The 24,916-nt window shown below is 34.1% G+C and overlaps 2 pseudogenes; one reads left to right on the plus strand and one right to left on the minus strand.

Annotated features, from left to right (window-relative positions):
- The first annotated feature begins 1,561 nt into the window (after positions 1–1,561).
- On the plus strand, positions 1,562–5,629 carry LOC130048601 (nuclear apoptosis-inducing factor 1-like; annotated as a pseudogene).
- A 170-nt stretch (positions 5,630–5,799) lies between these two features.
- On the minus strand, positions 5,800–9,663 carry LOC125674356 (putative nuclease HARBI1; annotated as a pseudogene).
- Positions 9,664–24,916: the final 15,253 nt, after the last annotated feature.

Genomic DNA, 24,916 nt, shown 5'->3' on the forward strand with positions numbered 1-24,916 from the left:
TAGTACCCATGGCCTGTAAATTCCCCTGATTTATACCAAAAGAAAATCTGAAAAACTTGTATTAATCCTTGATAGAAGTGTTAGAACAAAGATGTATTTTATCCATGTAAACAAATTGATATGAAGTTTGTGGATGAAACTTCCGACTTTATTTTACTTGCAGGTTTAAGAAGTCTATGACTCTATTCTATTGTAGGTTGAGCAGTCTACGACCCCTTTGTACTATTAGGTTGAGCAGTCTATGATCTTATTCTATTGTAGGTTGAGCAGTCTATGATCTTATTTTATTGTAGGTTGAGCAGTCTTGATCTTATTTTATTATAGGTTGAGCAGTCTATGACCCTATTTTACGTGTAGGTTGAGCAGTCTATGACCCTATTTTACGTGTAGGTTGAGCAATTTATGACCTTATTTCATTGTAGGTTGAGCAGTTTATGACCCTATTTTACGTGTAGGTTGAGCAGTCTATCGCCCTATTTTACATGTAGGTTGAGCAATTTATGACCTTATTTCATTGTAGGTTGAGCAGTCTATGACCTTATTTCATTGTAAGTTGAGCAGTCTATGACCCTATTTTCCGTGTAGGTTGAGCAGTCTATGACCTTATTTTACGTGTAGGTTGAGCAGTCTATGACCTTATTTTATTGTAGGTTGAGCCGCCTATGATCTTATTTCATTGTAGGTTGAGCAGTCTATGACCTTATTTTATGTGTAGGTTGAGCAGTTTATGACCTTATGTTATTGTAGGTTGAGCAGTCTATGACCCGTTACTGCAAAGAAGACGGGAACTATGTAGTTTGGTATATGAGGGAAGCTCATCGTCTCGTAGTAACAGTCAGGTAAGTGATTTTAAATGGATGGAGGGGTATCAACCCTTACAATTTCTCTCGGCGAATCTAATCTATTTAGGGGTCTCACAAATACAGATTATACTTATAGTATCTTACAAATGGAACAGGATTAAAGGAAGCAAAATTTTCTATTTTGATCAATTTCAGTGGGGTAGGGAGGGGCTGATTTTGTTTGGAATTCTGTATGAATTGTTGAGATCTTAAGAAAATTATACATGTATTCCACATGCATCATTATCATTTTCTTTGTATGATTTCCTTTGAAAATTGATACCCAGTAGAGTTTATAAAGAATCTAAAGGATTTAAAATTCCCATTTAGGATTTATAAAAGAAAGTCTATACGAAGTCTGTTATTGATGTATCTATGTAGGAGTTCTATTCTCTCCCATGTCATCGGAGTGTCACGTGACATAGGTTATTTTTAATGTCCGGAGATAAGAGTCTGGGCCAAGTTTTACTAAACATCGTATACTCAAACGTAGACGTACGCGTAAACATAGTCTTTGCGATTGATTTTACGTGCGTGTAGATTGTGTTTTACAAAGCGCCGTATCTGTATCCGTAAACGTAGTTATTTACGTAGGCTTTCTCATTACTTACGACTGGAACTCTTCAAAAAAAAAGGTAGAAATGTTTTCATAGTAACGAAAGCTACGCATGCGTATTGCTTACTTTTCGTTTGCTTGACCTCTCGTCTGCTCGTCGAAAATGAACGACAAAAAGCCAAGAAAGCCCAACTGGTCGGATGCCGAGATGGACGTGTTGATTGAGGCCTACGCCAATGTAATACAAATCATAAGAGGAAAGTTCTCCCCCACGCTTACATCGGAAATGAAAAGACGGGCTTGGGAGGACGTGACAGAAAAGTAAGTACCATCGAGTGCCCCTATTGTTCACCCAGATCATAGAATATATATTTTGATGAGAATGTTAGTGACACCACTTAGTCTATAATATCAAGAAATTTCAAGGGTTTAAGAAGCGGTTAAAAAGTGAATGAAACCACTGATGTAAATTTGAACCCAAGCGATGCAATAGGCCCTAACCTATGATGTTTTGCAAATAACAATACATGTATTAAAAATTATGCATGTGTAAATGTGTAGATTTAGTGTTGTGTGTAAAGTACCACTGTTTGTTATCTTCACCTTTTCATTGAACAGGAACAATGTAAATTAAACTTTCAAACTTCTTTAAAATAAAGCGAGAAAACAAGTTGAAATCAGAAATAGCATTGTATCTGTATGAAATATACTTCAAGATCATTACGTAAGCATGATAGCGCAATGGTTAACGCAGTAAACTCGGACTATCGAGGTACCGGGTTCAAGTCCCGCAGGTTAATTACATTTTTTTAAAATTTTTTTTGTTGTTGATGTTTTATGGTTGTTAATCTTTTAAAGGATTTTTTTTCTATTTGCGTGGATTCAAAATATTTCTGGGAGGGGAATGCAAGTCTTAAGTTGATTAGGAGGGGGTGGGGGTGGGGTGGGGGTTGCAAACCACAACTTGTGGCACAAGGTGGTTGAGAGGGGATGTAATAAGTAAAGGTCAAATTTATACATAAAACTATGTTTATTCACCAATATCCAGGGTCAAGTAAATTTACAAGTTCATGGTAAATCAACTTTTCTTAGTAAATGAACAGCTATATATGTAATTGGCAAGTTTTTCAATAATATTGTTACATTCGTTGCTCATAAGCCAGATAAAGTTTTCTCTATTGCACAGGTTTATAAAATTCTTGCACAAATTTTCATAAACTCTATGAATGGTTTTCTTAGGTGTTGGTATGCTATACATTTTATGTACAGAAACCCTTTTTAAAATGTATTTAATTTTCCATTACCCCATCCCTGTACAGGGTGAATGCTGTAACAGTGTCCTGTATGAGAACTGTGGAAGAAACAAAAAAAGAGGATACAAGACAGTCAGTCCAGTGTTAAGAAGAAGGAAGCATGTAGGGAAGAAGCTTCTTCCAAAACAGGTGGCGGACCCTGTTCTGAAGTTTTGTTTAAGCCCTGGGAGTTGATTGTGAGTACTGGTAACATACAGATCTTCATGAGAAAGAGAACATTTTCTTCCATGTTTTATCCAGCTTTTAAATGTTAAAGCCCATTTCATATTTTAGGGGAATTTTTGAGAATGTAATCATGAAATTCCAGGGGAGGGGTAGGATGGGGGACATGATACTCAGATTATATCTCTAAAATCGCATATAAATTGATTGAGTAGTGATTATTATCTATATTGAAAGACTTGGATGATTATAGAAAATTAATTAAAATATATGATTTTAATGATCGCAAAATGTGCATATTGTCGGGCAGGAGGAGGATCCAATTATTTTCCTAAAAGTTATAGTGGATCTAAGAGGGATGTAGCTTCTACTCCTATGTGGCTTATTTTTTCTCCACACCATGCAGTACATTAAGGGGAGGAGGTTTCAGTTGAAGCACTTCCAATTTGGGGAACTCTGAGACATTTGTTTTTCATAAAAACAGTCTCTATGGTCAATAATGAAACAGTTATTAAAAAAAAAAGATATGCAAAACTTATATAGACACTTTAGTGACTTGATTTTTTTTTTGGAAGCAACACATATTCCATACTAAATTCATTTTATTCATTTTTCTTAGCTACTTGGTACCATTCCCAAAGAAGCCATACATGGTCTGGAAGGTGGAGTGGATACAGGACGAGAGGAAAATAAATGTAAATTTCTTTTTATATATAAATTGTGTTAACCAGACTGTGACTTCTCCATATATGTATGCCAAGATCATGATGATAATGATACATGCATTTCCAAATTTTGTACTAGCTCTTTTAATATTATGAAAATATATGATATACAGGTTATACACTGGAGAAATCTTCCACTTCCACTGACAGTTGTCCTGGAGCAACAGGAGATTGTGTTGTGACAGCACAATGTATATCTGGTAAATATATTTATCAACTACATGTAGCTACTTCGTTTTCCAGTTGAACCTATTAGCTATACTTTAAAATACACATATGGCAATTTGTATAGAACATCTGCTGATAAATAAATACACATGATTAACTTAGCATATTATTTGACATGTTATTATATTTCAACTCACCATATGAAAATTCGGCAGTTTTAGAAAAGTTGGTGTACTTTTTCTTACACAATTCCAAAATATTTAAAGTCAGATTGCTTGTAACTGAAATCTACATGTTCATGTGCAAATTTTATATGTATCCATATATATGCTATGTATTATAATGATCTTGGAAATTTCAGAATCTGTTGTGGACATAACTGCAGAGGAAACTTTTATTTCATCTACAAGTATTTATGTATACTGAATTTTGCTTGGGATGAGAAAAAGGGAATGATATTGATATACATAATAATATTTATCCCCCAAAGAAGGGGGGCATATTGCTTTGCACCTATCGGCCGGTAGACCACATGTTGTCCACGCAATATATTAAGAACCATTCACTTGATCGTAATGATATTTCATATGTGGACCCCTATTGTCAAAATGTCAATCTACTATGGACATAGGAAGACTTTGCCCACTCAATATCTTTAGAATCCTTTGCTTGACAGACATCAAACTTGGTACCCTGGTACATCCCTAAGAGTAAATGGCCCCTATTGATTTTGAGGTCACATGTTCAAGGGTACACTGGTACAACATAAGGAGTAGATGACCCTATTGATTTTTATGTCACATGGTCAATCCACTCTGGACATAGAAAGATATTGTTTGCTCAGTATTTTGAATTGATGATACTACTATCAATTAAATGATGTGTGTGTATAACCCTTTTCAGTTTTGCACCATGGGGGCATATATTCATTACAAACATCTCTTGTTTAAATTGCATTCTGATTTCTTACATGCATATTGCAGTATATTAATATTGGGATAAATGATAATGAAACCGGTCATTGGAAATTATTAATTAAATAATAAGGTACTTGTAAAAAAAAAAAAAAGGTCTGTTTGTAGCAAGGTTAATATGGTACCCTAACACTGCAAAATACATGTATTGTAGATCATTCTCAAAAATTTTCTTTATAATAACAGCATCACAGGAGGTCTCTATGAAGAGGAGGATTAGAGAACCAGTGGGAAGGAGAAAGTTTATGAACTATGGTAATGATTAAAGCATTAGAACATTTCCTATGAATGCAAGGTGAAGATAACGAACAGTGATCAATCTCATAACTCCTACAAGCAATACAAAATAGATAGTTGGGCAAACAAGGACCCCTGGACATATCATTCCATAAAAACAAACATGTACAGTTCACATCTGTATATTATCATGAAAATTTGAAAATTGTAATTATGTTTTTACTACCAAACACTTTTGATATGTTTAAAGATATTCAGGTGTTTCATACCACCATAAAAAATATGAACAAATTACTGGTACATTTACCTTGCTATCTACAAACCAAGGTGAATTCAGGTGTGATTTGGAGCATATTTTAAACATGTTACACCAATTTCCTGTCGAGTATGTTCTATTTTATACTTTTTAATTCTCTAAAAAAAATATTTTAACAATCAATTGTATGAAAGGAATAAAATTTTGAATTTCAATTTAAGAAATGGAAGACCTGATGGAATTGAAAAGAAAGAGATTGGAACAGGAAGAGAGAAAAGTAATGGCGCTGGAGAGAATTGCGATCGCCCTAGAGAGACAGATTCACCGTTCAGCAGACTCTCTCTCTCCTCTTTCTGTCTCTCCTATCATTAAATTTTGTTAACAGCTTAACACATTTTGTTGCCTTCGCTCTCTGATAGTTATTTTATCTTTTTAATAGATGAGAGAAATGGTCACTTCAGAAATGTGTTTACTTATAATGTTCATCGGTGCTGGGACTTTTGAGAAAAAATAAATCGTACACATGTACACATGGTTGATATTACTTTTTTTTATTTTAAGCCTTATTAAAGTCTGGAGGCGACCTGTTGTCTTAAATTCCTTGCAGTCTGTGCTGCTGCTCCATGGTACACAGCATTGTTCTGCTGGTTGGCCACAACTTCACCTTGTCGCAAAGGGATCTTTTCATTTATTACCTTATTGTGCAGTCTCATACATGTCTCGATTATTAAGGAACACTTCTCCGGTTTAAAGGGAAGATAACCTCCGCTGCTGTGTAAACACCTATAAGAAAATGTTAACTTTAATTTTACTTCATTTTTACTTACTGGTATTAATAGTGTTTTTTATGGATACATGTAGTTGTAATTCCTTATTTACCTGAACCTTGACTTCAGCACCCCATAGGCTCGTTCCACCACATTTCTGGTCTTGCAGTGCGCCACATTGTAACGCTCCTCAGCAGGTCTGGATGGGGTGCTACATGGAGTCATCAGGTTATCCTTAAGAGGGTAACCTGAATCTCCCAGTAACCACCCTCCTCTTGGTAAGGTATCCAATATTTCAGGCAGACTGGAATTATTGAATATGTACGAATCGTGAGTGCTTCCAGGAAATCTGCAATTGATGTTAATGAACCTACAATGCAAATACATAAGTGATGTATTTATTTGTCATATTATGTGTTGGAGGCTACAACTTCCTTACATATATACTGTAAATCTGAATTTTATGTAATGATTGATTTGTGTTGCTTGTGTTGACACTAACAGACAAATCAAGTTTAATTGAATAAACTTTAAGTGCAAAAAGGTCATGTTTAGAACACTATAGCCCAATAAAAAGTATTGCGACCCAAATTTTTCTTTTTAATTTCCTAATTCTCCTTCAATGTGGTAATCAAAAATACACTTCCCAAAAAATTGACATTACTCCAAATGTCAGATGCGAACCTCTTTAATTGTAGTGCATCGGATCAATTGGCAAAATATATTTTCAAAACAGATTTATATAAAAAAGAAAGGTTTGATTGTTTGTACCTTTTAGACCAGTGCAAGAAAAACTCATGAATACATGTACATTGGGACAGCATTGATAAAAATAAAAGTACCTCATGATTGCATCCACCACTCCTTGAACATTCAAGGCATGGAAATTTTTCCTGGACACAAACACAGGCTCCATATCGCCACTCATTCTTCGGATAGGAATAAGTGTCCCATCAATGGCACAACATTCGGAAATCTGGCTATCCCATGAAACTCCTCCTTTATCTTATTAAGCTTTGTTGCATCATTAGGAAAACTAATGTTGTTGAGGAACATATTCAATGCCCTGCACACCCTTGGTAGAATTACGCACACAGATGCCTTTGAAACGCCATGTATGTCCCCCACTTCCGAGAAGAAATCAGCTTTTGCGAGATATCGCAATGTACACAACACCTAAAGTTTTAATTTAAAAAAACAACAATATTGATAAAAAATAACGAATTTCCATTCCTCATATTATAATGATAAACTAATTGCTTAAACCCCTTTGTTTGTGAAATACAGGGTATATCGTTTTTGTTTGTTGTTAAATAAACATAGTAAGTCCTCCTCTCCCCTTTAGCATTCCATGTTTTAGATTTATTCCTCTTTAAAGATATCTCATAACTTTTATAAGATATCTCATAAAGTTAAAAGATATCTTAAAAAGTTGATGAGATATCCTATATCCTTCATAAGATTTTTTATAAAATATATGAGATATATCTATGGAGTGCCAAATTAACATGAACTCAAATAATTATATATATTTTTCAGTATTTGAAGATATCATAAATTCAATATTATTGCTCACATCTATTGAATTAATACTCGCATCAAATCAATTATCTTGCTCTCAACATATTGAATTAATGCGTACATCAATTCAATTCTCTGTATGATCAATTCAGAATAATTAATACTATCCATAATTCCAATAATGTTCGCAAAAATTCAGAGATCAGTAATTGAATTGTTGCACGCATCAAATGAATTGATATCTTCAATTATTTGAGCTAATGTTAATTTGGCAATGCATAGTTATCTTATCTTATATCTCATTAACGTTTTCGATAAGATATTGCATACTCTATACGAAATATTACTTCCTATATAGTATAACTGCTATAAGATATCTTATAACTTTTATAAAATACCTTATAAAAGGAAAGTTTTTAAGATATATATTACATTTTATAAGATATCTCATAATTTACAGTTTATAAGATATCTCATAAACTTTATAATATATCTTATAACTTTTATAAGATATGTTATAAATTTCATAAGATACGTTATAAAACTTATAAAGTCTATGACGCATCTCGTAAAATATCTTACAATCAATTCAGATATACGTATTAAAAGAAATCTTTTATAATTCATAAGCTATATCTTATGAATGAATTTTTATAAGATATCCTTTGAACTTTATGACATATCTTAAAATATATAAATTAAATATCACATGTCATACCCCCCTCCCCCCCCCCCCCCACATTTGATGACTACTTAAATATTTTGATTCACACCCCTCCCCCTTTCAAATGCTTGTGTGCACACCGTTGTGCTAATGTTTACAAAGAAACGTAACATTTCTACACTTTTTTTTTTTTCATTTTCACAATTACATAACAAGTTTCACTTTCCAAAATTAATTTTTGCTATTTTATTATCAAGATGAAAATTTTGGAATGCAATTGGAATATATTCCAGAATACAAAAGAATATAATTCATTTTTTAGAGATGTATCTTACATAAGTTACAATATGTTTAGTTCGTAGATTTGAGAACGGAATTTTTGAGGTAGATTTAAGATTGAAGGTACATGTTGCAGCATTTCTTAAATTAGATTTCTGTATACATGTATGCGTCCTGTTTTATTTCAAATTTCTATTTTTATGTCTATGCATCCAATTATATATCATTAGTGCTCTGTGTTTTTTTAATGCTATATAGTCGGTTAAAGAGCTCTTAGCTCATGTTTATTGTTTACCTGTATATAGTTCCGACTTTAAATAAAAATTACTTACTTACTTGCTTTATTTATTAATATAAGGTCAGGTTAAATTATCCTAATTACGAGTGTTGAAACACTGTGATATATACATATATAGAAGGGAAAAAAAACACAATTATAGTCAATTGTGTAAGATTCGTGAAATTTTTACACTTTACACAGATAGCTGCTGCAACATGTACCTTCAAATTTGTAATGCAGACAAAATATCAATAGTGATATTGTGAACAGATGAATGAAACCCGTTGTGACATGACAAAGACAGACATTTATTTTAAATGTTAACAATCAAAGTGCTTATGAGATTTGATATGGATTAAAACATTTATTATATTGTCTTTAAAAAATGAGACACGTTTAGTGCATACATGTAATTCTTGTATCTTCATGTAAATGAGTTTATTTCTGTGACACCCCCCCCCCCCCATCACTTCTTAAGTATTTCAAACATCTTTCATTTCTTTAAATTTTTAATTGTTTTGCTTGTGCGTATTCAGTTCAAAACATACTTTTTTTTTATGATTTTCAAAATGCTAATAGAAATCTACATGTAATATATGAATTACTTCATAAATCGAATCATTTCATGAACGGGCAAACAAGTGCATAAGTAATCAAAGGAGACAATTTAAACATGTTTACATTGGTGATGGATGCATTTTGATCCAAGTCCCTGCAACTGTGTTGGAATTGAGTGTGATCGGTTTGTAGAGGGTCTCACATTGGCGTCGACACCATCAATGAGCTACAGAATAATTCTTCTTGGAAATCTGTACCTGGAAATCAGGTATACATCGTCTAAAGCGTCTAACCCTTGACTTCTATCACGGAAAACCCTTTCACGACGAAGTGCTCTTTGGAAAAAAATGTACGCCGCCATTTTGATAACGCTACATGGTCGCTACGGCTGTTTAACCTCACATGGAAAATCTGACGTAAATCTACGCCAAATGGTAAGATACGACGTTTAGTAAAACGCAAAATTAACGTAATCTACGCGTACGTCTAGACTTACGTCTACGTTTGAGGATACGATGTTTAGTAAAACTCGGCCCTGTTACATGTACATGACTGGTACATGTGATTTTTCTGAGATCTAAACAATATTAGACAAAGACAAATCTGTGCTTGGAGTTTGGCAGACTTATTTGGAAATGCGTTACATCTGAATATACATATGTATAATCTGCTCCCAGCGTATCAACATGAAGCGTATAAGATGTAAAAGGGAATTACATGTAATGCCACGATTAGCAGAATGTTGGATGATTCTATTATTATCTTCTTTTTCATATTTGCAGCCACATGAGGAAGTTGGTCCATTACGCGGTTTTCTCAGAGCGACACAGCAACGGTCAAGATTGGTTCTATTTTTTTGCAGAGCATAAATTCCCCGATATTCGCTCCTTGTTAAGATATCACATGGAAAATGGCCTTGATCCCCAGGTGACTCGGAGAGGTGAAGGTCGAAGAGATTTCGATACACAACGAAATTTACGAAGCAGTTGAAAAGAAGCGATTTTGTCTCATGTTTCTCTGAAATATCCGCGGCGTCCACAGCCTGCCAAAGCAAGCGATATATTTTAACACTTCGCACCATATGGCTACATTTAGTTCTGATTAACTAATATCATAAGACATGTACAACATGCATTAACAAACCAATTATATAGCATCCGACTCATCGGGCTAGTAAAAGCTAATAGTATTACCAAGCCAATTATATAGCATCCGACTCATCGGGCTAGTAAAAACTAATAGTATTATGAAAAAGTTCAGTATATATTTGAATTTATTTTATTTGTTCAAGAACCTTGTACATGTACATTGTATGTAATAACTTTTACTAAATGATCTGTTATGTCACTTATATTTTTATTGAATCCCCTACCCACTTACATGTGTATCTGATATTTTACATGTAACTTTTAATAGAAGATCTGTTACTGTGGTATTTTATTCCCTACTCACTTTTATCTAATGTTTTACAAATGGCTTTACTGATGGAGTATAAATATAGATTATTATGTTTGATATTTTTCATTGAATTTTAATTTTGTTATGTTGAATATGAACATTCTTTTCGGTGGTTGTCTATCTAAGTCTAACTACATGTATCATGTTGCTCACTTTTATTATATACATGTAATGGTGGATCTTCTGTGGAGATTTTTAAAATGTATATTACCTCAGTATTGGTATGTTGTGGGTTTTTTTTAAAAATGATATTAAAATGTCTTTATTTCTTGTTTTGCGTCTCATTCGAGAATTTTTAATCGTGTAGAAACATCATTTAATTTAGCTATAGCATCTTCCTTAGCCTCAGAGAAGCGGAGCGGATTGTAAATCCTTGGCTTGCGAAGATTTAGTTAGAGGCGAAGTACCAAGTATTTTGACCAATGTGAGGGTTCTTTATCATTACAATGCCTACTGTGACATGAGACCTCTGTTTTGAAGGTCATATTCAACCCCCCACTCCCTGGATACATACAATGCCCTAATCACGAGGCAATCGGCCGTTTTGTTTCCTTTCCAAATGTTGGGCTGAAATCTTCATTTTCCAACAAATATCGTTAAAAACTGGATTTTGGAAGAAAATACTTTTTACTGTCCATTAGGCATTCATGAGTTACCACATGAAGATCGATATATTAAAATAAACTGTTAACACAAAACAGGTGTCCCTTCAAAAATGGTCTGTTAAAGATGACCTACATCGGGGGGGGGTGTCCCTTCAAAAATGGTCTGTTAAAGATGACCTACATCGGGGGGGGGGGGGAGCCGTATTTAACGTTTAGTTGTATCCAAATCATTGTACAATTAATACCGAGAATTTCAGAAGTAATATATTTTAAAAACAATGGACATCTAGAATTAAAGCAAAATGAATCAGGCACGCAGCATCGTAAAAATAAAATGGGTTGGGGTGGGGGTGTTGAAGATAATTTCACAATATCTGCCTGAAAATTGACAATTAAATTTTAATCCAAAGTTATAAAAATCCTTCATGGTGTGTGTGGGTGTGGGGAGGGGGTGGGCTAAGGTTGTTCTCTCAGTTCAATTTCACTTCCACTGTGTACAGTTCACGATAATGCTATTTTAAAAAAAAAAAGAGAGAGATGAGGAAGGGCAACCAATCTGTCTAAAAATCGACCTCATGCTTCGCATGTAATGATAAAAAGGGTAGAGCCATTGTTGCTACGTGTCTGATAATTATATAAGTAATCATTAGAGTAATTTCAGTCCACGTTTTTACAAGTACAACGTCTAGTGTCACAATTTGCCTTGCATTTATAGCAAATAACGTTCAAAAGTTTATCTGGCGTGACTTGTAGTTTAGTTTTAACGGATACAAGAATGCTGAAAACAGTGATAAGCCCCAGTTCGAAGGATCCAAATTAATCATTTCTTTAATCCACTCTCTGACTTAGAAAAATTCTTGCAGTGCTCCTCTTCTGCAGCTGTAGTTAGTGGCAATTAATGAATTTATAAATATGATATTGTGTTAGACAATACTTCACAAAGCAAATGTCCTATAAGTGTCTCTATGGTATTCCATCGTACAAAGTCGATATGACATCGACACCAGAATATATCTTTCTGCTCTATGAAATCCTCATGTAGGAAGGTGAAGATAACGAACAGTGATCCATCTCGTAACTCCTATAAGCAATACAAAATAGAGAGGTGGGTAAACAGATCTCGACCCCTGGATATACCAGAAGTGGGATCAGGTGTCTATGAGGAGTAAGCACCCCCTGTTGACCGGTTACACCCGCTGTGGGCCCTATATCTTGATCAGGCAAACGGAGTTAACCTTATTCAAAATCATTGTGCCAAAAACGGCCTAACAATCGATATGAAACAAGTCAGACAAATTTGACCCAATGGTAGGTTGTATTGGCAAAGTAGATTGTTATAACGACCATAGAATTTGCGAAATGCTGACTTTAAATGAGACGGTTGAAACCCCTGCACCATCAACATGTTTGTCAGTAGCCTGTCTCCATTTTAAAAAAAATGGATATAAACTGAATCTGTTAATAACAATTCCGGAGAGGACAAATATAATTGTCATAAATATTGCCCTTCACTACCGATTGATATTACTAATCTCTCTCTCTCTCTCTCTCTCTCTCTCTCTCTCTCTCTCTCTCTCCTTTCATTTTTTTTAAAGTGATGTGGACGTTTGTGTGTACAAACGTACGCCTGGCTACGCGCCTGCTCGTGGTATACCAATGGTACCATAGTTGGATTTCTCACCATTTGTAACCCAAACTCGTTCAGAGTACACAAGGGTCCAATAGTATCAATGACTTCAATATTTATTATTGGCAAATCGATGATGGTACCATTGGGGTTACTATGAACGCACCCGATATAAAGCCCGGTCAGTGGCGGATCCAGAGGGGGGGGGGGGGAATGATTAACGTAAAGTTAGTAAAACTGACACTTAACAAATCTGTTTTTATGTCCACATGATCCATGCCATTATACTCTATCGGTGCAAGTACTCCGTTGACCATGGTGAAAAGATTCAGTAACGCATGGGTTCAAGATTTTTGAAGTGATTGATCTATTTATTTTTCTCAAAAACAACATAAATGAGAGTTTTCTTTGTCTAATACATACCGCACGGAACGCACAGACGTATTAAGAAACAGAATATGCCCCATACTTTGAATGAAAGTAGTTACTTTTATCAAACACCTGTGTTTAATATCGAGTGCCATTGTTTTGGCAACAGTTTTTAGTAGAACTTTATTATACAATCTTATAAATTGCAAATTCAATTCTTTTTACTTACCTGAGTTGAAAGCTCAAGTGAGATCTTTTTCAGTTCAGCGTGGACTAATGCCTCATATCACACAGATTGCTGCACAAGTTATGGATTCTGATGCCGAGTTTTCATATTATGTTTCACCTAAAGTACCCATCAATGAAAATGCTGAGCAGATAACTGGGATATCCTGGGATGGTGAACACATGACTGTGCACGGAAAGCAAGTGGCAACTGTATCGATAACAGAAGTACTTTCAAAATTTTTAATTTTTTTGAAGAACATTAGCAATGTTGTTTTGATTGCACACAATGGAAGAGTTTTTGACTTCCGTGTTCTATCCTATGCTATATGTAGAGTAGGAATGATGAATGAATTTTCAAATCATGTTTTAGCATTTGTGGATTCTTTGTCATCATTGCGTTCAAAAGTTCCAAAACTTGGTTCTTATAAGCAAGAATTTCTAGCAGAATATTTCTGTCAAGAATCTTACAATGCTCATGATGCAGTTGATGATGTTAAAATGCTAGCTAAGATTTTGTGTGCAAGTGGCATGACAAAAGCAGATTATGTAAAACATTCTTATGCATCAAATTGTCATTTTTTACAAGAAGAGTTCAATCTTGTCAAGGCCAAAAATATTGGCACCCTACATTGTCTTGTTGCCAGTGGTGTTCTCAAATTAGCTACTGCAGAAAATATAGCAGGTTCTGGCCTAAATCTACAACATTTGAAACTTGTTTGGCAGAGAGATGGTGAAGATGGTCTGAGAAATATTTTTACTGCAAAAAATTGTATCGAGAAACCACGTGTTACCAAAGATAAAAAGTTGTTGGGAAATATTATTCCAAAGCTTTGTTCATTTTTTGAACAGTAAATTTGTCATGTTTTATAAGCATGTTTTGTGTTTGACACATGTAAAGTTGATACATTAGCTATTTGGTCTTTAGATGTGAAAAGTAAACTTTATATGATAATGAGCATTTCCTGATGATTCAAGGTCAGGTCGATGTTAGTGACATTTATCATTGTTTTATTAAGAGTTCCTATGCTTTCATTGTTTGAATGATACATTTTTCATATGTCTGTTAATTTTTTTTTCCAAATTGGAATGTTGCATCAAAATGTTTCAATGTTAAGATTTTTGTAGGGGGGGGGGGGGGGGGGGATGTGGTTCAACATAGCATAATGTAAGTTTCCTATGGTAAATGTCTTTATAATTGTGGTAAACAAAAATATAGGGATTGAACTTCATTTGCAGTACATTATTTGTGAAAAGTTTACATTATCTTTTTTTTAAAAACAGCGATTTTGTACATTTCGCCGTTTTGCACTTGAATTTTTGTATTGGGGGTGGGGGTGTTCAACATAGCATATTTAAAGTTTTCTACGGTAAATATCTTTATAATTGTGCTAAACAAAAATATAGGGATTGAACTTCATTTGCAGCAAAATATTTGTGAAATTTCTGCATCATTTTTTTTTAAAATAGCAATTTTGTACATTTCACCTTTTTGCACTTGAATTTTTATTTTTCTATTTTTCATGTTTTCTCATAGTCAATCTGTCTTTTTGATGTTAGAAGTGTTTTAAAATAAAAATTATGCTATAATAATAAAAGAAAACTTTAAATGTCTATTTATTTCTTATTTTATTTCATTATTTGAAAAAAAAGTTGCAGCATAATTGAAAAATGTTGGGAAATATAAATAATTGATAATATAAGGTAATTTTGCGGTAAATTTTCAATAAAAAACATAGATATATCTTTTAGCATCAATTACGGTCATAATACACACCTTGATTTACATTTTATAAAAATCCGCTAATGTGGGTCGGATACCTTAAATTTTCAACTTCTTCTCCAAAACCACTGGGCCAATTTTAACCAATGTTGGCACAAATCATCCTTGGGTGAAGGGCATTCAAAATTGTTCAAATGATGGCCAACCCCCTTATCCAAGGGGAGATAATAGCAAACAGTAAAAATACACTGAATTTTTTTTAAAATCTTCTTCTCCAGAACCAGTAAGCCAATTTCATTCAAACTTAATGCAAATCATCCTTAGTTGAAGGGAATTCAAAAGTGTTCAAATTAAGGGCCAGGTTCTCTTCAAAGGGGAGATAATCACAAAAGTGTAAAAATAGGATGGGGTCATTTAAAAATCTTCTTCTCATGAACCACTGTACCAGTATAGTTGAAATTTACGTGGAAGTTTGCTGACATAATGGAGATTCAAGTTTGTTCATATAATGGCACCCTGGGGTCGGATGGCGCCACAATAGGGGAAACCATATTTTATATGTATTTATATAGGAAAAATCTTTTAAAATCTTCTTCTCAAGAACCATTGAACCAGAAGAGTTCAAATTTACATGGAAGTTTCCTGACATAGTGCAGATTCAAGTTGTTCATATCATGGCCTCCAGGGGTCGGGTGGGGCCACACTAAGTGAAATCATATTTCATATGTGTTTATATAGGAAAAATCTTTAAAAAATCGTCTTCTCAAGAACCATTGAGCCAGAAGAGTTGAAATTTACATGGAAGCTTTCTGACATAATGCAGATTCAAGTTTGTTCATATCATAGCCCCCACGGGTCGGGTGGGGCCACAATAGGCGAAACTATATTTTATATGTATTTATATAGGAAAAATCTTTAAATATCTTCTCAAGAACCATTGAGCCAGAAGAGTTCAAATTTACATGGAAGCTTCCTGACATAAGGCAGATCCAAGTTGTTCATATCATGGCCCCCAGAGGTCGGGTGGAGCCACAATAGGGGAAACCATATTTTATATGTGTTTATATAGGAAAAATCTTTTAAAATCTTCTTCTCAAGAACCATTGAGCCAGAAGAGTTCAACTTTACATGGAAGCTTCCTGACATAATGCAGATTCAAGTTTGTTCATATCATGGCCGCTGGGGGTCGGGTGGGGCCACATTATGGGGAAACCACATTTTATATGTATTTATATAGGGAAAGTCTTCTTCTCAAGAACCATTGAGCCAGAAGATTTACATCGAAGTTTCCTGACATAATTCAGATTTAAGTTTGAAGCTTTATGACATAGTTCAAATTCAAGTTTGTTGAAATCATGGCCCCCGGGGTGTCAGGTTTTGTCACAATAAGGAAAACCGTATTTCATATGTGTAAATATATTATAAATTTTTAAAAATCTTCTCAAGAACTACTGTGCCAAAAAAGTTGAAATATACATGGAACCTTTATGACATAGTGCAGTTTCAAGTTTGTTCAAATCATAATCTCCGGGGGTCAGGTATTATATTATCATGACAGGATGATCCAATTATTTTTCTTTGAGTTGTGGTGGATGCATAAGGAACGGTGAATGTAAAACAATTTGTGAATGCTTCTCCTACAAATGGCTCATTGAATACTGCATAAATTTGAAACTTTTTATATACAATCATGATTATTCAACAAGGCATATTATTATGACATTGGTCATTAAATCTTCCTGTACGCACAAAGTGCAGTTCATAATGTCTTTGTTACAGCTGTAAGTTTTCTCCAGTTATGCTATGCATTAAGGGTATGAGACTTAACTTGGAGCATGTTCAATTTGTAAAGTTGGGAAGACATTTGTTTTTTTTATATTAAAACACTCTAATTAATTACAGCATCGGTTTGTGAACTTGTTGACATGTGTATACCCAATTACCTGTCGTCATCTCTCTCTGTTACACTTTTAAATTCCAGAAACACTGGACTAAACTTGAATAAAATTCTTGGGTAAAGGGGATTTAAAAATTGTTTAAATGCTCCTTATACAATACAAAATAAAGTTAGTTAAATCGTGAAATGGGGATACAGAGCGGGAAAAACCCATTTAATTTACATGGAAGCTTTCTGATATAGAGCACAATAAAGTTTGTGAAAATGATGGCCATAAAAGTGTGGTCACAATAGGGCAAACCATTTTTACATGTCTTTGAATAGAAAATAATCTTTAAAATTTAATTTTTGTATCAAGAACCACTGGGCCACAAAGTTTGAACTTGCATAGAAGATACCTGACATAATGCAAAATCACGTGTGTAACAGTCATGACACCTGGAGCTCAGATGCAGACATTATCAAAGAAACTATTTTTACATTGGTCTTAAATGTATTATGAAAACCTTTTTTTCTTAAGAACCTCTGAGCCAGAAGTATTTCAATGTACCTGAACCTCCCCAACATAGTGCAAAATCAAGTTTCTTAAAATCTGACATGGCTCCTGAAAAGTTAATGGAATAACAATGGGAAATTCATTTTCCATGTGTTAAAGTGACTCGGGTGAGCAATGTGGCCCATGGGCCTCTTGTTAATCATAAAATTTAAAAGTTATTTACAAAATTTTCACACTGCTACATGCACATCATACATGTACCAACAATTCACCTTATTTGTAGCAATTATTTATAATTCATATCGGAAGGGCTACTTATGCATCATGTACCAAAACAATGGCACTCGATATGAAAAGAAAATAGATTCATTCCTTAAATAATAATGTAATATGTGACAGAAAAACTTAGAATTGTGGATTTACTTGATGATGTTAATCAATATGACAATCTTTGATATCTTTTCACCTTAGTAACGCTACATCTTCCATCTTTTCACCCTGCGTTATTTTCATTTTCAAGCATTTCATCAAAATATAGACTATTATGAACCCCAATTTAGTAAGAAATTGAATGTCTTTTTATATTCTTGTGACACATTATCATGGTTCTTTCTCAAATTATTTCAAACCTAGAATTCAGCTCATGAAGCAAACGTCCGTGCGAATTTTCTTAGGTACTCGATATTAATTAAACACTAGTGTTTGAGAAAAGTAACTACTTTCATTCAAAGTATGGGGCATATTCTGTTTCTTAATACGTCTGTGCGTTCCGTGCGGTATGTGTTAGACAAAGAAAACTCTCATTTATGTTGTTTTTTTTTTGAGAAAAATAGAAAGACAGATCGCTTCAAAAATCTTGAACCCATGCGTTACTGAATCTTTTCACCATGGTCACGATAGTTCACGGTGAAGTAGATACCATAGCACTGAAATATAAAGTGCAGGTAATAAGAGGGGTAAAGCATGGTCACGTTTATTTTTTAAAAAGGGCTTGGGAATGTCATAAAAATCCCTAGCTTCGTTAATGTCGGACCTTGTCAAATTTGAGGATACCGCTATTCACCAACAATGATCGATTATAACAGCATCGAAATAAATCCAACTTTCCCTAGCATGATTCGCAGAGATTTCATGTGATCATCTCATGGTTTCACACCAAATATCAGCAACCGGTAACGATCATCATCTTTTACCAGAGCCATGCCGTTGTTTACAAACGACTTTATCAACATTGCACGGTGCACTGTATCTTTGAGTTAGACCACAAGATTGGGATGATAATCCACGTAAGTTCACAATCTTAATCCGGGGTGTGACTTACAAGATCTTTGTAACACATGTATTTTTTCAAATCATTACGCTCTCTCGGTCGCGTGCTTTAAGCTAGTTCATAATCCGTTCATAGTCAATATGATCGGATTTTGTCGCGTGCTGAAATTGGTTGGTTCATAGAGGAAAATTTGTAATATAAATATAGTGTTTTGAACACTGAAATCTGTATCTACACAATATTCATTAAACTGTGTATCAAATGATTTTCAATGATATAGTCTATTCTTTCATTAATTATGCATAAGAATTTAATACGCAATAGTACGGAAGCCGATAGCTGCCATGGTATAGAATTAATATTTATTTCACTGGCGGCCGCCACTTCATTTATGTGGCCAGGAGCGGATCCAGGAATTGCGGTTACGGGGGGGGGGACGCCACTTTATGAGCCAGGGGGTCTGGGGGCGAAGCCCTGGTGGGGGCCTAGGAGGCGAAGCCCCCGGAAGCTCCTGGATTTTACAGATTTTACAGGGCTTGAAATAGATCTCTTATTTAGTCTTTTGTACTATTTCCTATCATTTTTTTATGAGGGGAAATTAATAAAATGACGCAAATTTTAAGGTTTTTTGGAAAAAAATTAAGTTCTCCCAATAAAGTAATTCAAGAAATCAATAGATTTTGTCATTTATTTCTAAGGGAGTGGAATAAATTATTGCTTTTTACATCGTTTAGTACATTTTTCTAAACAAGATACCACGATTTACCTTAAGTTTGAAAATTTTAGGGGGAGGGGGCGGCTGCGCCCCCCTTAAATCCGCCACTGGTGGCGGCCGCCACTTAATTTAACTGTCGCCCGCCACTTGTTATCTCACGGCCGCCATATAAATTAACTGCCGGCCGCCACTCTTTTGTTGGAAGTAATGAATGGTAAAAATGTAATAATGAATTAACTGATCAATTGGAGGATAAACAGAGCCCCCTCCCTCCAATTTATGAGTACGAAGGTTAGACAAAAGAGACATCTTGGGTTCCTTTTCTGCGGCCGGCAGTTAATTTATCTGTCGGCCGGCAGTTAAGTATCTGGTGGCCGGCAGTTAATTATGTGGCGGCCGCCAATTAATTTAATTGGCGGCCGCCATATAAATTAACTGCCGGCCGCCACTTAATTTATATGGTGGCCGCCACTTAATTTATATGGCTGCCGCCACTTAATTTATATCGCGGCCGCCACTTATTAACTGGCGGCTGCCACTTATTATCTGGCGGCCGCCAGTTAATTTATCATATATATGACTGTCGCCAGTTATTCAACTCCTCTCTCTTTCTCTATCTCTCTCAAAATGAAAGGGTGCAATCCCTCCCCAATGCTTAGTAATACGTATGTGATACATATATATATAACATATATATATATATATATATATATATATATATATATATATATATATATATAACTAAAAGCATAGAATTATTGTTTTTCGATTGTACTGTTAAATATGTAGAACCACGGGGCTGACCCTCCATTTTTTTTACAACGTTCAATTTCTGTTATTTTTACATGCAAACAAAGTTATTTTCACATGTGAAATAAGATAATTGGCGGATTGGCCCCCACCTCACTCTTTTGGTGGTAGTAATGAATGGTAAAATTGTAATAATGAATTAACTGATCAATATGAAATTTAAGATGAACAGAGCCCCTCCCTCCAATTTAGGAGTACGAAGTTTAGACAAGAGACATTTTAGGTTCCTTTTCTGCTTGTCAACAATTGTAGAAGACAATTTCTCCTCCGACTGTCACTATACACTTTGAAAAACGATGCTGCGTATTTACGTACTATTCTAAATATTTCCAAAGTAATCACTCAGCGATACGAAAAAAGTTGCTGTCCGTAACGTAACGTCAAAATGACGTTGTGACTTTTATAGCGAATTTGACAAAATACTTTTACTTACAGCAGACATTAATTTGATTTTAATTAAATTCTAAATAAAAATGGATACAAAATATATCCGGATCAGGCTTGTAAAATGTTTCTATAATTATGAAACACTGCCCATGTTTCATGTTTTCTGAGGGAATGGAGTGATATTACGAAAGCCAATTAGTATCATATAAATTATTTTAGCTTTCTCTGTCTCGTAATTATGAGATAATTATCTCGAAATTACGAGAAAAAATCTTGTTACTACGAAAAATAATCTCGTAATTTTACGAGATAATTATCTTGAAATTACGAGAAAAATATGTGAATATTGGTCACATGATATCTTTTATTATATGAGCTCGCCTCTACGTACGGAACTCATTCCGTCAGTGTGTTTTCGATGCTGTTTTAAATAGAAGAAATCACTTTCCATTTAAAGTAGACCATTAGAATTTTTAGAAAGTGAACTTATCAAGCGAAAGTTTAATCATGCATTTAAAGTACAAAAAAAGAAAACGACGATTTATTATTGTAGGTTTCTGCACTATCAATATTAATTAAATTCTAGAAGTTTTACGAAAACATAAGCTAATGATAAAGTTAAACTATCATAATGCTTAGTGTAACTGTGTATGAAAGTTCAGGATTCTTGTAATTCCACCATTAAGTGCACACTATGATGGCACATTATCGTTTGGTACATATCTACCTCGACGACAATATGCAGGTACCCTCACGGTACATATTGTCCGTTGCTACATATACTACATACAGTGTATTGTCGCCGACGATAATATGCGCCGAGACAAGACATATTTGTTGTATCACGGAACATACTATCGTTAGAGACAATAGTCCATTGGAATACATTGTCGCCGGCCGCGATAAATGAGAACGGAGGCGGGGTCTGTAGAGAATATTTAGCTGTGGTTAGATGCATGGTGAATTGTTTAATGCGAATAACTATTTGGAATTTTTGTACGATTCCAATACCATTTTCAATGGAGGTCGTGATCGCCTTTTTGTTAATCTCATTAAATTTTTACATGTTTGACTTGTTTCATTTTATATATTGATAAATTTCTATTTGAAATATATATATCATCATTTTAACAAACCACTGTCTAGCGCTTTAAGTGTATGCATCTTTTGTTTTTACTTCTTAGTAACATGCATGTATAGTACTAGTGTCATAGATCTCTCGATCTCTCTCTTACGCGTACTCATATCTTAATTAATAAAAAAGAAAAATAGTGCATACATTTGTGTATGTAGTCTAGATTTGAAAAAATATATAGATAAAAATCAAAACTTAGTTCAATAAGTCTCATTCCTACTCGAGATATGTGGATCAGTACCTGATGCTCTATGCACACATGTACATCTAATAATGTAGACTTCTTCAAATCTCTATGTTGTTTGTATTACGTTATAATTTCATCCCAATTTTATTAGTGTTTTAGAAAGCTAAATCTCTGCTCTCTACCATTCTTATAAATGTCATCAAACATATGTTTGGCATTATTAAAAAGTATTAAAGAGAGCACTGATTATTAAAGATAGAGACTTGAGAAAGTCTGCCAATAGTGATAAGGGTTTGAGTCGGTACATATTGTAGGGGTCATGGAACAACTCTATCTACAGGTTTCACACCTCCAGTTCACGATCCTAAGACCTTTGAATTGGAGATCAAACCTCCATAATAAAATAATAATAAAATGGAATAATAAAACAAGAATAAACACCTGTTGCATGAAAGTTAGTTAACTTTAACTGACAGTTAACTTCAACTTAACACTATCTGATTGTTTAATAGCAAGTCAACAGTCAGTTAAAGTTCACCAACCTTCGAGCAAATGTTGATCTGACAAAACACAAAGTTATACGTATAAATGATCCGGCTCTAGTGATATTCGTCTTTGATTATTGTATAACCCGATGAAAGAAATAAAACCCACAAGAAATGTGCGTAAACATACATGCATTTCATATTTCTAAAAGTGTTATTATGACCGGAACTAAACCTAGGCGAACCGGAACATAAATTATAACCCAGTACGAAAATTACAGGTATTTAGCGTTTCTATGGAAACCCTAAACTATCCGTAACTAAATCATGCGACACCGGACGACTGTATGTACCGTCACACACACTTTGAATATTATCACTTCGATTTGCTGACCAATCAACGGGTGGGTGTAAATGTAGTCCGGGACATATGTCCCGCGATGTCCAATATTGATATTCGCCGATTTAACGTTTTATGTTAGTTTTTCTTTAAATATCTTACTAAACGTGTTTTAAGACAACACCAAGTGTCTTCATTGTGAATTTGGTGTATGAAAATTCCCTAATTATCTAATAAATGACTTTTATTTATTCTTCTGGGTGTAAAAGTAGTACCGAAAATTTTACGAAGAAAACGCATTTCCGGTTTTTGTTTCTGCCTTGTTCATAATTAATATAAAGTTTTAATGTGTTGTATTTGGCTGTTGATTTTGCTTAGATGTTGTTTTATATCACAACAAAAAGATTTATTAAATATTCCACTTATTATATGAATGCTCGTCCTTCTTTCTATGGGACATCGCTTCGATGGTTGATCCGATACGAAAGAGTGTAAAAATAAACCGGAACAAAGTGACAATTTGAACCCGTTTTATGAATAGCTAGGCAAGTGTTTTAAAGAGTACGTTTAGTAAGAAAGTTTGATTATAATTGGTATATTCAAAATATTATCAGTAATAATATGTCAATAAATAATGAAAAGATATGTCTTGTTGAATATTCAGTTGTCCTCTCTATGGAATATATTTACATGTATCATTTTGAAGCGAATATGAATATAAATATTTGAAATTTTCTCTTCAATATTATTAAAAGTGTGTAAGGTAAATACTAAATTCTAGCATTACTATTAATCAATATACATGGTTTTACTAATTATTGACATTAAATGAGAGCTGCTATCAAGATTAATGATCATCTAAAATAATTATTCAAATGCAGAAGCGCGTACATGATTTAACGATGAGAAGTAAATTGATAACCCTGTTTTACTTTGGTAGACAAAGGTTGGCGACCACCATTTCTCTAAATCAACCAAAATCAATTATAATGCAGATACACACATATGAAAATGGTGAGCATTGAAATTGAATGGCCAAATTCTTTAACGTCATTGGGTGCCAAATTTCCCCCCACCAATATTGAAAATTAAAAGGTGTGAACAATATGTTTGTTGATTTTCCAGTTATATGTAGCAAGAACTGGACAACGTAATTAAATTAGACATTCTTTACATGTCTTATTAACTTACGGCCAACAACCCCCATGCAATAGCTGTTCAATTATTGATCCTTCCACGATATTATATATAAATTACATTACATTTAACTTCTATGAAATACATGTACATTAGCATTGTTGCTATATTATTTTGAGTTTGTAACGAAGTGATATATTATATTATAAATATTAATGATAAATACCGCCTTATTACCAGCCCTTACCTGAATGCGGATTTAATGTTTTCATCTCAGTCCGGTTTTTAATATCCCAATTAGCTGCGATGTCCCGAAGGAAAAATGGGTTTAAAAACCGTTTATCAGATTAATTTGTTTAATCAGACAAAATAACTAGAAATAAGGGTGTCTTATGATTATCAACAGGACACAATACGTAAAGGTTATAAATGTTTTGTGCATAAACAAGGCGAAAACAAAAACCAGAAATGCGTTTTCTTCGTAATATTTTCGGGACTACTTTAACACCCAAAAGAATAAATAAAAGTCATTTATCAAATAATTAGGGGATTTCCATACATCAAATTCACAATGAAGACACTTGGTGATTGTCTTAAAACACATTTAGTAAGATATTTAAAGAAAAACTAACATAAAACGTTAAATCGGCTAATATCAATAATCGGACATCGCGGGACATATGTCCCGGACTACATTTACACCCACCCCCAATCAACAGAGGGGAATAGTATCAAGCGCGTTCCCAGA

Source organism: Ostrea edulis, chromosome 7, assembly GCF_947568905.1.
Source record: "Ostrea edulis chromosome 7, xbOstEdul1.1, whole genome shotgun sequence".
NCBI classification, from domain to species: Eukaryota; Metazoa; Mollusca; class Bivalvia; order Ostreida; family Ostreidae; genus Ostrea; species Ostrea edulis.